The sequence below is a fragment of the Dendrobates tinctorius genome, unplaced genomic scaffold (genome assembly GCF_039654945.1).
Source record: "Dendrobates tinctorius isolate UK_male_01 unplaced genomic scaffold, ASM3965494v1 ptg000093l, whole genome shotgun sequence".
Lineage (NCBI taxonomy): Eukaryota > Metazoa > Chordata > Amphibia > Anura > Dendrobatidae > Dendrobates > Dendrobates tinctorius.
Window position 1 is genome coordinate 28378801 of NW_027361761.1, and position 17045 is coordinate 28395845.

A 17045-nucleotide genomic window follows, 5' to 3' on the forward strand; every position below is an offset into this window, starting at 1 on the left:
ATGGGAACGTTGTCAGCGCTGATTGATTTCCAGGGAGCGCACCCGTCCTGTCTGCTGCATAACGCTGTATTCTCCAGCAGGATGGGGAATACTGACATACAGGTGACCATTATCATGGTTACAGGTATGTTTGCGTTTCACAGACCGGGGTTGAAGAGTTCCTTCCATATGCAGCAGCTTTATGATCCGGTGTGCCGCTAAATGGAGAATCAGCTGTGATTGACATGGGCTGTGCAGCCCAACGCCTGTTGGCGCTGTTTTGTTTAAAAGACCCGCTTTTCCCCGTCTTTGTTACACGCCCCCTGAGGAAGAGTACGAAACGCGCGTCGGAGTGGGACAGGCGGCTAATTCTAATCCATGTAAGCTATTGACGCTACACTTTGTTTGATCAGTGGTTTTGTATTATTGGCACACATAGGCTTATATTTAGTAGTGTTAATAGGCTATGTATTTAGTCGAGGCACACTATATATTGTGTTGCAAGGATCACTACCTAGCGGTCATTGATATCTGGAGAGCGAGTGAGCCGGAGCATTTCATGCCATTAGTTCTATGGGGAGCCTCTCTTCATTTTGCATTTTGCTATATTTTTTCGGGCTAAATGTAGTAATTTTGTTAGTCTGGCTTACCGCATAGTAATTTAATGGTTGATATTACATTTTTATTGTCAAGTATTATCTTCTCTCCATGTTTTCATACTTGTCTATGCTCTTGGATGTATTTAGCGTCTCATGTCTTACAACAGAGGTTTTCATCAGTTTTCTGTTTTAATGTTTCAATAAAATGTTTTATTTTGCATGTGCATAGTGCTGTTTCTGTTAATTTATACTACCGGTGGGACAGACTGGTTTTGATATCAATTTATTGGCACTAGAAATAGTTGGATTTCATGATTTATTATGCTGTCTAGTGATGGCCAGGGACAGGTTGTTGTGTTGATGGGGTCAATTTCTAACCTAGTCCACTATGATAAGATTAAGTAATTATGGCATCTTGTGTGAACTGAGGGTGACGTCTGCTCACAAGGACCTAATATAATAAAACTAGGAAATAGAAAAGCGCAATAGGGTCTTATCTGGTGGACAATTGAATAGATATAGTAAAGGTCTACTCACCCTTTCCAGGAAAGGTATAAGCATATAAACCCGCTGTCGGCCTGCTGCACGCCCGAAGGTCCACTGCGTGACCTCCAATACGAATCCTTAAGGATAAAATGTTATTCTCGGGCTTACTGTGCGCTGCTTGACCAGGATAAAATCACCACAATGTGAGAAATTTAACCATTTAATTCCCAACGCGTTTCAAAGTGTGAACCACTTCTTCCTCAGGGGCTGATTTGCACATGCTTAGTGATGGGATGGGCTCTTTTACTTTAATTGTGTACTTCTCAAGAAGCTTCTTGAAGCATTCATCTTATCAAGTTGCTCTCCTGCATTGATTCCTTCTTCCACTTCATCTTCTTCTTGGTCCTCTTTCTTCTGGCCACTTTCCCTTCTTAATCGCTGTAGATCTGTGGAATTAGACAGACAAGTTAGTTAACTTACTCACTCAATGGTAGTGATAACTAAAACGAATTGAAAAAACACTTTCCATAATGCATCACTGCTTATCTCCACTTCTATGAAGATAGGTGGCAAGGCTGTCTATGGCTGGAGGCAGGGCTGCCACTAGGAATTTCGGGGCCCCATACTGGTAAATTTTTCGGGGCCCCCTTGAGACTCCACCCAGGCTCCAGCCCCGCCTCCACCCCTCAAACTGTCAAGTCTCACCGCTCTCTCTTGGAAAAACACTTCTCACCAATTACACAATAACAGTTCCCATCACCAGATCAGACATATAGCCGGCAGCTTTTGTTTTGGCCAAAAGATTTTTTAAGCCACCGCCATGACACGGTAGACTCTTTTGGCCATGCCCTAATCTACTGTAACCTATTAAATATTTGTTAAAATATGTGATACAATTTTAGTTTTTTTTCAATTTTTAAAATGACCAATATCGCAAGGGAAAAATACCACCGCACCATGTCCAGACCACAGTGACCTATAATACCACACACAAGGAACAAATACCGCCAGACCATGACCAGACCACGTATTACCACCACAGTGACTGAATACTACAATACTGATCAGTAATAAAAAAAAAAATACACGCTACTATCACCATAAGCGCCATTATACACAGGAGATCTGTACTTAGTATGCAGTGTCTGTGTACAGGTAATAGTGATCAATGACTTTATACACAGGGCCTCTATACAGTGTATAGTCAGTGTATAGGTAACACAGGAACTCACCAGTGACGTCTCTAGGTGAAGTCCTTCATCTTTGTTTTTCATCTTTCATCCAGCACAGATCGCCATCACGTCTTCCAGCCAGGACTCGTCTCTGCAGGAAATAACAGTTATCTAGAGCTCCGCTTGCAGAACACATTACTTATTTTTCCCAACTTCTACATTACATCACATGAAGAAAAAAAGGTGACAGTGTCACTCTACACAGTAACAGGACCGCCCCCCCATTTAAAGCAGTATACTCAAAAACTAAAATAAATACATCACTGCAGTAATATCCCTTAATTAGACCCTGTGGTTATATCCCCCATCCTGACCCCCATGTGTCTCATTCCTGGCTTCAGCCATACGTTCTCCAATCCCGCCCTCCTAAGTATCCATTCTGCCCCATATGATCTCCCCATCCTGCCCCATCTGTCTCCACCGTATCCATCCTGCCCCATGATCCTGCACGATCTGTCTCCAATCCTGCCCCCAGTGTCTCCAGTCATGTCCCCGTGTCTTTGATCCTGCCCCCTGTGTCTCCAATCATGCCCTGTATCTCATTCTTCCCCTTCCTGTGTCTCACTGTCACTTTCTGCCCCCTCCTGTCTCACTGTCACATTCTGCCCCCATCGTGTCCAGCATTCTGCCCCCATCTCAGTCTGCCCCGGGCCCCCTGGATCGTCGCTCTCAAAAAAAAAAAAAAAAAAAAAAAAAAAAAAAAAAAAAAAAAAAGTTACCTGGCCAGCGGCCGCGCTCCAGCAGCAAGGCTCCGTCCCTCTCCCAGTCCCACATGGCACACACTGTGCAGGGGGGGATTGCGGCGCTTGCTGGACCATGGTGCAGTTGGGGCCTGCCCGGGGGTTCCAGCAGGTGCTAGGTATTAATTTAAAAAAAATCTGCAGACGCCTGAATAAATGTAGGGGGGGGCCCTAGCACAGATCGGGCTGCCAGCATGGTCGTGCCCCGTACACATGTAAGGGCTGTCATGCCCTGATGGCGGCCCTGGCTGGAGGTGAGACTTAACTTGAGCTTTCTCCTGTATCACCCAATATTGTTGTTGCTCAACTTCAGATGGGAAATTCCTTCTTGCTGATGGGTATGGTTGATTTAAGTTTCAGTAAGTTCTCTATCTTCCTCAAAGGTTTTCTCGTGCCATCTGGTAAAATGGCTCTGACCTCTTTTGCACTCACCAAAAGTTCAAATCTAGAGAGAAAAATACATTAGTGCTAGTGACTACCACTCAAGCACACAATTCCTACTATTCAAGCCACATGTCATTGTACCTCAGTACTAATCCTTAATGCCCTAATTCAGACCATCCTGATGAGAAGCACAGGCAATCGCCACCATAGTGTACAAAGCTGCTTTATTTAAAGTCTCAAAAATTATCCTCTCGGCATGCAACCTTTGACTTTGATCAAGTGTGTGAAGTCTGTCATCAACCATGTGTGCAAACCCACCAATGGGTGGTTTGTCCTGCAGGATCAAAATTTTCTTTGCCAAATCCACAAGCTCAGGTAACGGCGTGGCGGTGGGCTTTCTTTTGCGACTAGATGTGAGACACCGAGGTACAGTGGAAGGTCCAGCTGCTCACTTGCCTCCTCAGTAGTGATTGGTCTCAATTGTCCTCAGTACTGATTGGAGTCCTAGGGATGTCCTGACTGCCACATGTTTTTGGTGACAGATCTTCAGTATGATCCTGCAAGAACAGAAAAAGCATGTTAAAACACAAATTAAAAATAATGTTCTATAAATAAATCACATATAAAATATGGGGGCGGGACTAGCGCTACAGGATATGAAATGCCATTCACCTTTGGTTAAAAAATGGTGGGACAAAACAATTAAAGGTGTATTATCTGTAGTGGAAGGGAAAAATTTTTTGACCCTGTAAAATGAATCCTGGACTCATTTCAATTCAACTATGCCATGTACATAGTAATGTTAAATGCAATTTTGAGGGATGCCCAAAATACACTTACATCGGCAACCGGAGGAGTCGGGCTATATCACTGTTTCTTCCTCTTACTTGCGCAGCGTCATAGAACTATGCATCTGTCGGGGTATTTCTTGGTCGTGGGTGGACTCCATTAGGTGGTAGTACCACAAGTTTGGTACATAGATGTCTTCCGTACCGGCCTCCGACTTAGTTGACTTTTCAACCTTGTTCAGTTATTTTTTGAACAGTCTGTAGTGCCTGAATTTTTTTCTTTACGACTGCCTCATCAACCGTGTCACTGGGATTATGTTGTTGGAATTGTAGCACAAGTTTTTCATACGCCTTTATCTTCTTGTACTTGTTGCTATAATCCGCCGACTTGACCTTACACAGGCATGGCGCGATACAACTCGATCAACTGGTGAATGAATTCTTGGCTATTTGAAATCTGAAAAAAAGGAAATGGTGAGAACGTTACATTGCAGGCCAGAGCTACAAAATTATAACGCTACAAAATAGCAACAATCGGGGCGGGCGCAGTAGGAAAACTAAAATGGCTGCCCAGGCCAGTGCGTATGGACACTACAGTATGTACATGCCAAATGTAAAATAGTTTTAATTGCAGATCCAGGATTGCAGAGCTAGAAAAGTTAATGCTTAAAAAAAGCGACAATGGGGGCGGGCGCAGCAAGAAAAAAAATAGGATGCCAAGGACACTGCGTATACAAACAGAATAATTTTACACATCAAACAAAACCTACCTAAGGCCTGTTTCACACTTGCGTTTTTTTGCGCTGCTTTTTAGCGCAAAAAAAGCATGCGTTTTTTCCTATATTTTACATGGGGTGCGCTTATGTGCACATACACGTGTTTGTACGCGCATACGTTTTTGTAGTGTTCGCTCGGCCGCACAAAATGCATCCTGTTGCTTTTTTTGTGCGTCCGACTTGCCCCAAAAAAAGCATGCACACAATGTGTTTTTTACAGCAAAACCCCCATTGTACTCTATGGGTGTGCATACGTGCACAAAAAAAGCATGCGTTTTAAAAAAAACGCACCAAAACCCGCAAAAAACGCACAAACGCATGATGCATTTTTTCCATGCGTTTGTGTGTGCAAAAAAAAGTGTGAAAGTAGCCTTAGATGGTGGCAAAAATGCAGAAGGTATGATGGAGCAAAAAATGAAGGTCTTGTGAAATAGCGCTGTTGCGTCTTCAGATGGAGCCAAAAATGCAGGTCTTGGGAAATATCACTGTTGGCCTTCTTCAGCGACCCTGTTGAAGACACGAGTAGCAAAATCCATGAAAACTGCACTTGTGACTCAAACGGGACCGATGCTGGTATTGAAATAAACCACAGCGCTCGAGAGCTATAAACAAGCGCTAATACGTTTCTTTTATGACTCCGTCTACCAATGAGAGCGCAGCAGTGACCACCAATCGGTGCTTGGGCGTTGAAAAGGAAACGCTGAAGCACGCCCACCGAGGTCTGAATCGCTTACAATACAAGTAGTGTGACAAGGACCGAGGTCGTTATACAGATCGCTGATCATTCTTGCGTCGTTGAGGATATCGGACTGTTTGGCAGCTAACTAGCAACCATGTAGCGATGCACCAACGATCTTTGCCAGGTCAGATCATTATCGGCCTCGCTGGTGCGTCACTATGTGTGAAGGGGCCTTTAGTGTACAATTGTTAGTGGAAAAGTCAGGTCCAGCTTCTTGGTGCAGTTGAGCATTTATTGCTGTTTCAATATATGCAATAGTGCAACACACAGACCCCTACTGCCGTCCTATGCATTTAGACTCTTGGACTACGACTTCATAAGAGTCAAAACACACAGGCTGGCAAGAGGCGTCTGTTTGCTGTGATATATTGGAATATATATTGAAACGGCAATAAATTGGTAACTGCACCTAGAAGCTGGACATGTCTTTTCAATGTTTCCTACTGTTCACTCACTTCTCATGGAGCTTTTCCAAGTCCTTCCCAGAATGTGTAATGGGTTGTCCTTTTAACATCACAAAAAATGGTTAACCATCTTTGAATTCTTCAGCTGAGTTGGTCAGATAAATTTGAGGTATGTTTCAAATAGCTAGTAAATTAAAAATTGTGCTAAGGTTTTGCTTAACTTAACAAAGAACTTAGAACAAAGTAAATATATTGATTTTCACTTGCACACACCTTCCTGCCCTGGCCGTATTTAGGGTTTGCGCTTCCCTAGGCACTTTTAGTGCTCCTCCCCCATTGGTGAGTATGACTAATGTTAGAGCAACAAGGGGTATCATACCTTTACAGATCACTTCATCATACACTTTTTTTTTTTTTTTTTGGGCAACTCAAATACTAATATAGCCTGTTACAGAACATGGAGTTAATAGCCCAAATCAATGATACAGATCATAGTCCACTCACCATGATTTGTGAGAAAATTTTACTTGTTTTGATAAAAATCTAAAGTATCGTATTTTCTGGCATATAAGACTACTTTTTAACCCCTGAAAATCTTAAAAGTCGGGGGTCGTCGTATACGTCAGGTGTCTCATGCGCTGGGTGCAGACCAATCTCTGCATATAGTGGGGGAGTGGTCCCGATGAAGGGAGGGGGCATCTCACAGGGAAGATGTAACTAGTTATCATCCCCCTTTTTGCTTTTACCTCATTGGTGGCAGCAGTGCTATCTGTGGCTCTGTGCTGGGGTGTCGGTGGTGGCTCTGTCCTGCGTCGAGGCTCCGCCGGCGTATCCCCAAAGCCCGGAAGCCCCCGGCAGCTCCATTGCTGTGATGCGGTGGCCTCCAGGAAAATGGCTGCTGGAGCCCGCGCGAGCTCAGATTCAGATCTCATCTCCCGGGCTCTCATCTCCCGGGCTCTCATCTCCCGGGCTCTCATCTCCCGGGCTCTCATCTCCCGGGCTCTCATCTCCCGGGCTCTCATCTCCCGGGCTCTCATCTCCCGGGCTCTCATCTCCCGGGCTCTCATCTCCCGGGCTCTCATCTCCCGGGCTCTCATCTCCCGGGCTCTCATCTCCCGGGCTCTCATCTCCCGGGCTCTCATCTCCCGGGCTCTCATGTCCCGGGCTCTCATGTCCCGGGCTCTCATGTCCCGGGCTCTCATCTCCCGGGCTCTCATGTCCCGGGCTCTCATGTCCCGGGCTCTCATGTCCCGGGCTCTCATGTCCCGGGCTCTCATGTCCCGGGCTCTCATGTCCCGGGCTCTCATGTCCCGGGCTCTCATGTCCCGGGCTCTCATGTCCCGGGCTCTCATGTCCCGGGCTCTCATGTCCCGGGCTCTCATGTCCCGATCTGAATCTGAGCTTGTGCGGGCTGCAGCAGCCATTTTCCCGGAGGCCACCACATCGCAGCAATGGAGCTGCCGGGGGCTTCCGGGCTTTGGGCATATGCCCATGGAGCCCCAATGCAGGACATAGAGCCATCGCTGTCCCCCAGCTGCACAAAGAGGAGCTGCCACCGACCCCCCCCCCCCCTCCCATGCTACACAAGAGGAGCCGCTGCCGACCCCCAGCACAGAGCCGCAGATGGCACCTCTGCCACCAATGAGCTAGAAGGGGATGATAACTCCAGTTACATCTTCCCTGTGAGACGCCCCCTTTCTTCGTCATTGGGACGACTCCCCAACTATATGCAGATTGCTCCACACCCGGCGCATAACATGACACATGGCGTATAAGGAGATCTCCTGACTTTTAAGATCTTTTGTTTTCACTGTAAAAGTTGGGGGGTCATCTTATAAGCCCAGTCATCTTATACGCCGGAAAATACGGAATATAAAAATGAGTCTATATAGTGGAGAGAACACCAAGATCTCATCAGGTACAAATACAAAGAGGTTGTAAATAGCAACTGGGCCTTTTCAAATGCGGCTTATTGGGCACATAGGGCAGTGGGCAAACATCATTGAATTAGGCATTTGCATGTAGCTGCTGCACCCAGATTGAAACTTAGGCATTAAATAGTAACTAAAGTGCATGTAATCGTGCCATATGTCAGTGCAACAATCAGAGGTTCACAGGAGCACATACAAATGCAGGCTATCATAAAGTGTTTTCACTGCCCCTTAGCACTGAAAAATCATGCTGCTGTAGAATAAAGCCATACACATAGCTGCACCAAAACTGTAGTAAAACTCCTTACCCATGTGGGGACTGGGTGAGGCAAGGGGGATGCCCAACGCGTTTCACCAAAGCAGCTTCTTCCCAGGGCTGTGTGGCAAACATGTATTTATATGAAAACTGCAAATGAGGGGACGCACTGATCTGTGCCTGCGCAGTGACACCAGGCACACGGCGCAACGTCACTTCTGTTTCCGGGAAGGGAGAGAATAAATGTAAAAGTGCGCAGGCGCCCACCAATAAGGCGGCGCGTGTGCAGTGAGTCACAGCTACGTCTAGCTGCCCAGAATGTAAGGAGGAATGCGCAGGTGCCCACATGAGAAGCGGCATGTGCACAGTGAGTGTGGTTGTTCCCCTGCAGCATCATGTCCGGCTATCCGGAGCATGGCACACACATCCACAAGGTGCCTGTGAGAGTGCGTGTCAGCGCTGCTTGGATGCCTTCCATGGCACCACGGGAGCACAAACACCACTCACTCGCACCATGAGGGAACCTTTGCATGCATGATAACATTAACTGAAAATTAATTCCACAAAAAGCATCAATAAATAGAAAGTGTCCTCAGGATATAAACATATACAGAGCATATAACAGAGACAAGATATGACATTTTATGAACCACATATAACCCAGAAGGGCACAGGTTCAATAATGCGTTATGTAGGTAGTCCCATCAACTTCAGAACGATAAAGAGATTGTCTGTACTCATTCATTTTTTTTTTTTTTATGCAATTTTGAGGTACTTTGGTGATTCCATCAAGTTGTGATCAACTATGGTCAGAATATCACTCATATATTCTCAATAACTAAATAAAAATGACTAATTATTAAACTGCACATAGTACAAATTGAAAGAACAAAAGAGAGACTAGGAATTTTAGAGGAATGGAACAAAAGACAGTTTCTCGTTTAAACCTGAGGGTGTCATGGTACCAAGTGTGACAATCCAGCTGCACTCAAGGTGCGCCAAGGTTTTCTTGAGGTCGCCACCTCTTGCACCACCATGGATTCGATCAATGCCACACACTAAGAATCCACCTGGATTGGAGTCATGGCACAGCTTGAAGCGCCTTGATATGGTCTTTAAGCTTGAAACATCAATGTATTCTTTGGCTGCTATGATGTCCCTCACATGTTCCCTAGTTCTAATGTGTAACTTACGGGATGTGAGGCCCACATATACCAGCTTACATGGGCACTGAGCATAATATATAACGTATCTCGTACTATATGAGATATATGTTAAGATTTTAAATTACTTGCCCCCGTTGATGGACAGGAACGAGGTGGCCCATGATATGTTGGCACTTTTGGCATTAGGTACAACGTGGGAGTCACTGGGATCTGTATCATGAGGCTGTCAAAAACCTTTTTGGGGATCAACCCCTGGGATAGAGCCCCCTCTAGTATCGCAAACAGTTCACCGGAAAATTTCTGTACTGGGTTATTTGGTAATTGGGCATATGCCTCACAATCCCTCAGCTGGCAATATGCCTCCATCTCGTAAATCACCGATGGCCAGATGACCACGTCCCCCCCCCCTCCAATCCGCTGGTTTTATAGCTACATGCTTCATATCTCTTCAAGTGTCCCTTGCTGTGCTCTAGAAAGATTCTTTATGCCTGTACTACTAGTTGGCAATTTTTTAAAATCCTCCAGTATGAGTTTGTTGAAAATTTCAAACTGGGCACCGATGAAAAAGGAAGGGAACGTGGTTGATCTAGGAAGTACTGATGTGGGGAAAGTACCTTTATTCAAGGGAGGCATCCCCCTCTCAAGCTCCTCCAAAATGGCCAGGGCTTCACGTTCTTGTGTACTATCCAGGGTCCCAGTACCCTCGGGTTTTAGATGTAACTAGCTGAAGAGCCTGGCGTTGCCTGGGCATAGTAACCAACTGTGGTTAGTTATAACAAATTATAAATATTATATTGCACATAAAACCATTTCACATCATATATTCAACACTACAGATTTGCAACACAAATTAACTAAACGATTACCCAAGTATCCTCTCATGTGTGATACTTTCTGCTGAGCTGTGTATCTAATCCTATACTGTGGGATACCGTCTGCTGAGCCGTGTATCTAACCCTATCCTGTGTGATAATGACTGCTCAGCCGTGAATCTAATCGTCTCCTGTGTGATACTGACTGCTGATCCATGTATCTAATCCTATCCTGTGGTACGGACTGCTGAGCCGTGTATCTAATAGAAGAAAACACCATAGAAATGATAAGAATAATAGGCTTCAGTTACCACAACTGTCTACAAAGAAAACTGTTGCTGATGGCAACCAATCACAGCTCATTTTTCATCTTTTAAACAGCTCTGGGAGAACGTGGCGAGCTTTGAGTGGCGAGTTTTGTGTTTTGACTTTTATGTGGCGAGGTTAGTGTATGTGTGGTGAAATGTGTGCTGAGGGTGGTATATGTGAAGCACGTGGTAGTGTGTGGCGCATTTTGTGTGTGTGTTCATATCCCCGTGTGTGGTGTGTATCCCATGTCAGTGCCCCACCTTAGCAACTGTACGGTATATACTCTGGCACCATCGCTCTCATTCTTTAAGTCCCCCTTGTTCACATCTGGCAGCTGTCAATTTGCCTCCAAGACTCTTCCTTTCACTTTTTCCCCATTATGTAGATATGGGCAAAATTGTTTGTTGAATTGGAACGCGCAGGGTTTAAAATTTTGCCTCACAACATAGCTTATGATGCTCTCGGGGTCAAGATGTGTGACTGTGCAACATTCTGTGGCTGTAGCTACGACGGTGCAGATGACAATATATACACTATTTCCCCATTATGTAGATAGGGGCAAAATTGTTGAATTGGAACACGCAGGATTAAAATTTTGCCTCACAACATAGCATATGATGCTCTCGGGGTCCAAATTTTGTGGCTGTAGCTGCGACGGTGTGGACGCCAATCCCGGACACCACACACACACACACACACACACACACACACACACACACCGAGCTTTGTATATTAGATTTGCGTAGGACCACCTTTCCTAAAAACAGCTGAAGGTAGTATGACTTATGAGTATGACTAATGCAGACACTTTCATCAGTGACTTAAGCTACTGTCAAATCAGCGATTTTTGCAATTCGCAGCAGATCCGGTAGTTTTTCCTCATCTGCCACGTAAGGCAGCACTGCATTCTGCCTCATTCATTCCCTATGGGACTTGCAGACATGTGCGACACTTGCGGTTTTGTCGCGATCCGGCAAATGCGGTACTTGCAGCAATAGAATGATTGAGGCAGAATCTGTGTATGCCCATGTAGCTCTTTCAAAGACAATTCCAGCGATATTTTTACATGTTCAGTCTATTCATCTGAAATTTGGTTTGCATATGGGTTGACCTCACACCCAGGGCTGTGGGGTACTCGGTACCAGGCACGATGGTACTCAATGGGAGATGTCACGGTAGCTGTAACCCAGCCCGTGGCCCTGGGCGCCCATTGTAAATGTTCAGTGTAAGTCGTGACGCCACCTGTGGTGTTCGGCAATGAAGATGTAAGCCGACGCTGAAGACGGATCCTCTGGGACAGATGGTGTGGTGCAGCAGTGATGTTATAGCCCTCCACAGGCAGGGCTGTAGTCCCAGGGCAGAGTAGGTGAAGTGACACGTAGATGGTGTAGTGTCAGGTTCAAGGGATGTAGCAGTGCTGAGCAGGTTGGTGCAGGAATAAGTGGAGGACACCAGGGCATGTAGTTCCAAAGCTTTACACAGTCTGTACAAACAGGTGCCTGCCTCCGTGCCGTGTCCTCCAGGTCAGGGACTCGGTGCTCTCTCTATTCCTTTCCCGTGCCAGCAGACCCAGGTCACTGGGATCTGTTGCAGCACTTCCATCCTTCCATCCCTCTCTCCAGGGATCTTCTTCTCTCCAACTCTCTAACCAACTCAACTGTTGTCCTAAACTCTTCCCGCTCTTTGTAATGTAATCTAACTCCACCCACCTCCCAGCACGTTTCCTGTTCCAAGCAGGGACCTACCAATGGGTGCTTTGCTATACTCCAAGCAGGGAGCCGCTGAAGGTGCTTTGCTACACTACGAGTGGTGTGTGGTCAGGAGTCTCCACCTTATCTAGATGGTGGGATACCACACCTCAGAAGGAGGTGCAGTACCTCTGTGGCAACTGAGCCTCTGGGGTGCCACATATACATATTCAAATGAGGGAGTAGATCTGTTGCTCCAGCTCTATACCCGCTCGGTGCCACCTCTTCCTGATCGACTTGCAGCTCTTTTTTCCAGAATGAAACACATCATAGAGGCTGTTGGTGAAGCAAAAGCAGGTAGCACTCTGCGGGACATAGAGCTGGAGTGATAGAGGGATAAGATCCACCAGAGTCGTTAGGCATAATTTATATATCAATTGAAATGCTGATTTCTGAATAAAGGGAGAAAGGGGCTTGGCTTATAAAGGTATTTATTGAGTTTGTCTTTAAAAGAGCTACATGCACATATAAATGGTTTGGAGGGTTTAAATCCTGCAGACTGCCTTTAAATAAATGCATTGGAACACGGTGTATAAGAATGGTAAAATAGCAGTCCTTATTCCATGAAACTCTACAACTCCTTCAGTCAACTGATCAATGCTGATGTCAATATTGATAGCCTATTATAAGGATAGGATGAGTGAAGAATTCTGAAACCACAGATATGTGATAATCATCCTAAATGGTGCTTGGCGCTCTTCCATCCGGTTCTCATTATCAGACTCCATGAGCACCTGATCATATTCACTAAGAGCTACAAGGAACATTATGGAGGTGTATCCACTTCTTCCTTCTCATTGATGCCCTCCTATGTCCACCATTCTGAAGATGACACTTTGTAAATCAAATGGATATTAAATATTTCCTGTTGTGGGCACTCTGACTCAGAGCACAAGTTGTTGAAGGTAGATATCCATGATCTGCAATATGGTCCAGGTCAATTGGATAATTATTTGTGGAATCAGACAGTTGATGATCCCGTCTCCTATCATAGCATTCTTGTATGTCAGGGTCATTCCATAAATATTTCACTGCATCTACATAAGGGATCTCAAATGAGCACACCTTCTCAATATCAACTTCCCGAAATAACAGTGCATGGCCCTTGTTGTGTTGATACTTGTATGGAATTTTAAGGGTCTCCCTTGCCCTAATCATAGCTTGCATTGCAGTGAATATGTTCTAGTACACAAGCTTAGTGAAGCCCCTCTTATCTTCATCAGAGTAGCCAGATCCATGGATAATGCTTATCTGCTCCCGGCGGGCGTCCCTCTTGTCTTGGTGGAGCTACGTGTCTCGTCACTGATCCTCCGAGCTTCCTTGGCCTCCTCACTGAGGCAGCACACGATGATGGACTCCAGAGTCATGTCTGCTAACTGCTAGTGGTGCTGGAAAGAGACAGACCCCCCCACCCTGCAAGGCACAGACCTGCTGCTTCTCCTTGTAAGAAGGGGGATTGCTGTGCAGATTGGGGGGAGGCAGACTGAGACGGGAGATCCCTTTAAATAAATATATTGGAACATGGTGAATAAGTATGGTAAAATAGCAGTCCTTATTCCATAAAGCACTACAACTCCTTCAGTCAACGGATCAGTGCTGATGTCAGTATTGATAGCCTATTATAAGGATAGGAAGAGCGAAGAATTCTGAAGCCACGGATGTGTTTAATAATCCTAAATGGTGTTTAGCTTTCTTCCATCCGGTTCTCATTATCAGACTCCATGAGCACCTGATCATATTCACTAAGAGCTACAAGGGACATTATGGAGGTGTATCCACTTCCTCCTTTCTCACTGCTGCCCTCCTACGTCCACTATTATGAAGATGACACTTTGTAAATCAAATGTGGGTCACCCGCCAAGGCCGTGGGGTACTGTACCGGGTTGGTATCTCAGAGGGAAGTGTCACAGTAGCGGTGACACGGCATCCATGTAAAAGGGGTAGAGTGATGGGGATAAAGTCATTGAGAGGATTTGTGAAGCCACCTGTGGTTTCTGGTCAGTTTGACCAGCGCTGCAGGGTTGCCTCTCTGGGACAGATGGTGTGGTGCAGCAATGATGTTGTAGCCCTCCACAGGTAGGGCTGTAGTCCCAGGGCAGAGTAGATGAGGTTGGCAAATGAGGAGATAGTGAGGAGGAGATGGTGCAGTGTTAGGCACAGAGATGTAGCAGTGCTGAGTGGGTTGGCGCAGGAAGAAGGCAAGGAGACAGATGAATGCAGTTCCAGTTCTTTTACTTGCGTTCTTGGCACAGATAGGTGCCCGCTTCCATGCTGTGGTCTCCAGATCAGGGGCTCAGCCAACTCCCAGGCAGATGGAATTAACCTCTCCAGCTCTCCTTTTCGTGTGCCTGTTCTGAACGTCTCCTTTCTAGCGCTTGTAATGAAGTACTCGTGGTTGTGTTAAACCTAAGTTCCTCCTTTCAGATGTTCCTTTGAACTCTACTTGTATGGCAGACAGCTGTAGCCTGCTTTGGGGACTCCTTGCTATCAAGTCCCGGCCCACTCACGTTGCTGTTGTGCCCCCAAGTCTTAGGTGGGAATAAAGTGGTGACCACTTCTATTCCTCCGGTGTCTGCTCTAGGACCATCAGTATTCATACAACCTCGGGGACCGGACCCCAGCCATGCGCTTAGAACTTGAGGAAGGGCTCCGCTCCGACCCTAGTCCTTAGTTCTCTTCTTCTCCTTACGTTCCATACTAAACTTTCTTCCTTCTGGAGAATCAGGCTTTCTATTTCTCTTTCCCGTTGTCATGATCTCAGTGCGGGTTTGACTCGCACAGGTGGGGTTAATGTCTGGAACCAGTGCTGATGACTGGCATTTCTGGGGATAAAGGTTGTGATCCCAGTGCAGGCTTACCTGCACACCTGGGGCTTATGATTGTAGCCTCTCCCTGGTTCTGGGAAAGCTTCTTATAACCTTAGGACGCTCCCATCCCCGTCAGTTATATTTTCGCCCTTGGCATTGTGTGGTGACCCCTGAGGGTGTTGGTGCTGTGTTCTTGTTTATCTGATACTGTGTACGACTCGGTCTGTTCTCTGGATACTGCTTGTTGGATTCTGCTTGGTACCTTCTATGTCTGTTTGGCTTTGACCACTGCCTGTCCCCAACTATCCATTCTGTCTCATCCCTGGTACTTGATCTGTGTATGACCTGGTTTGTCTGATATTGAGTATTCCTGTATAGTATTTTGCCTATCTGACAGCAGGACGCTAAGCCCTGCCCCCTTGCGGTCCTTCACTGCTCGCTGACTTTAGCTTCTCCAGGTCCTGTTTGCTTGAACTATCCAGCTGTCTGACCCCGGGCCCCTCTGCAGTATGGGTGAGTCCTTGCTCTGCGGTGGCTGCATGCTGGCACTGACAGGACTGAGACACCTGTGCCAGCAGCTCCAGGTCACTGAAGTCTGCTGCAGCACCTCCTTCACTCCATCCCTCTCTGGGGATCTTCTTTCACAGACTGACCTTGTCTTAATATTCTCCCGCTCTTGTGCAGTCTAAGCTCCACCCACCTCCCAGCACTCTTCATGTTCCAAGCAGGGAGCCACCAAAGGTGCTTTGCTACACTATGTTGTGTGGGATGCAGGTGTTGGAGGCTGGTCAGGTGTTACCATCTTACCTGAAGAGTGGGATACCACATCTCAGGAGGAGGTGCAGTACTTCTGTGGCGACTTACCCTCAGGGGAGCCACATACCCCCTCTGTTAACCGCAGCACGTCCACGGGCTGTAAACAAATGAGTAGTAAGATGTTACATAAGGAACATACAAAATTTTTTAAATGCATTTTAACAAGTAAACAATTTTTAAACTAAACTTCCCAATATGGGAGACACTGATTCTTAAACGTTGCAGAACAAATTAACAGATTAAATTAGGAAAAATGTAAAATTACAAGTAAAGTGCTATTGGCAGTAACCATTACTAAAAAGTTCACTACCAGTTCAAGTATTACCATTTTCACTTCACCTTTTTCTTTTGTCATTCACTTTCACATTCTGCTGTTTCTTCGACCCATAGGTGACAACCGCTAACTCCTGGTTCGTCACCGGAATTCAAAATTTTTATTCAAAACTCATATTTTTATTAAACATTGCTACCAACTAAATCCTATAGAAAATCTGTCCTAATGCCATAACTATACTCTTCTGCTAGCAACACTTTTATTAAAGACTACCACTACAACCTATTCTTGTCGAAGAAATGCTTTCACTACAAAATACTAAACGTTAATTAAGACATTAAAGGCAATCATTCTTGGGTGATATAGACACTGGCCCAGCCAGGATGTCTTGCAGTGTCCTTAGAATTGGAGCCGAACTCCAGGTCTGAAGTAGTCCTTATTTGAAGGTTCATGTAAAACCAAGAGAACCTTAAGAGGCACAACTATTTACAGGAAAGTTTTTGGATCAATCAGTCCATGATCTCCACAGTCTGTTTCAATAATACTGATGGCAACTGAGACAAAACTGAGGAACAATAACAAGGGCAAACATGCCAATACCCTCCTGGGTAACAGTCATGATTTTAAAGTGTTTCTAGTGATGGTCCCCTCCTGGGGTGGTAGAAGCAGATTTCTTTTGCTTCGACTTTCAGGATGTCCGCATCCTGCTGGTGGATTCACAAACTGCAGGTACTCCTCCTGTTGGGCTTTGGGGATGGCTGCCTGTGCAGATATGGTGGCAGCTGGTTTTTGAGCAGTA

General features: G+C 45.8%; 2 pseudogenes; both read right to left on the bottom strand.

The window, feature by feature from the left end:
• Positions 1-12930: 12930 nt before the first annotated feature.
• LOC141098665 (guanine nucleotide-binding protein G(q) subunit alpha-like) lies at positions 12931-13716 on the bottom strand (annotated as a pseudogene).
• A 252-nt stretch (positions 13717-13968) lies between these two features.
• Positions 13969-17045, bottom strand: part of LOC141098653 (guanine nucleotide-binding protein G(q) subunit alpha-like) — a 120033-nt pseudogene continuing 116956 nt past the window's right edge.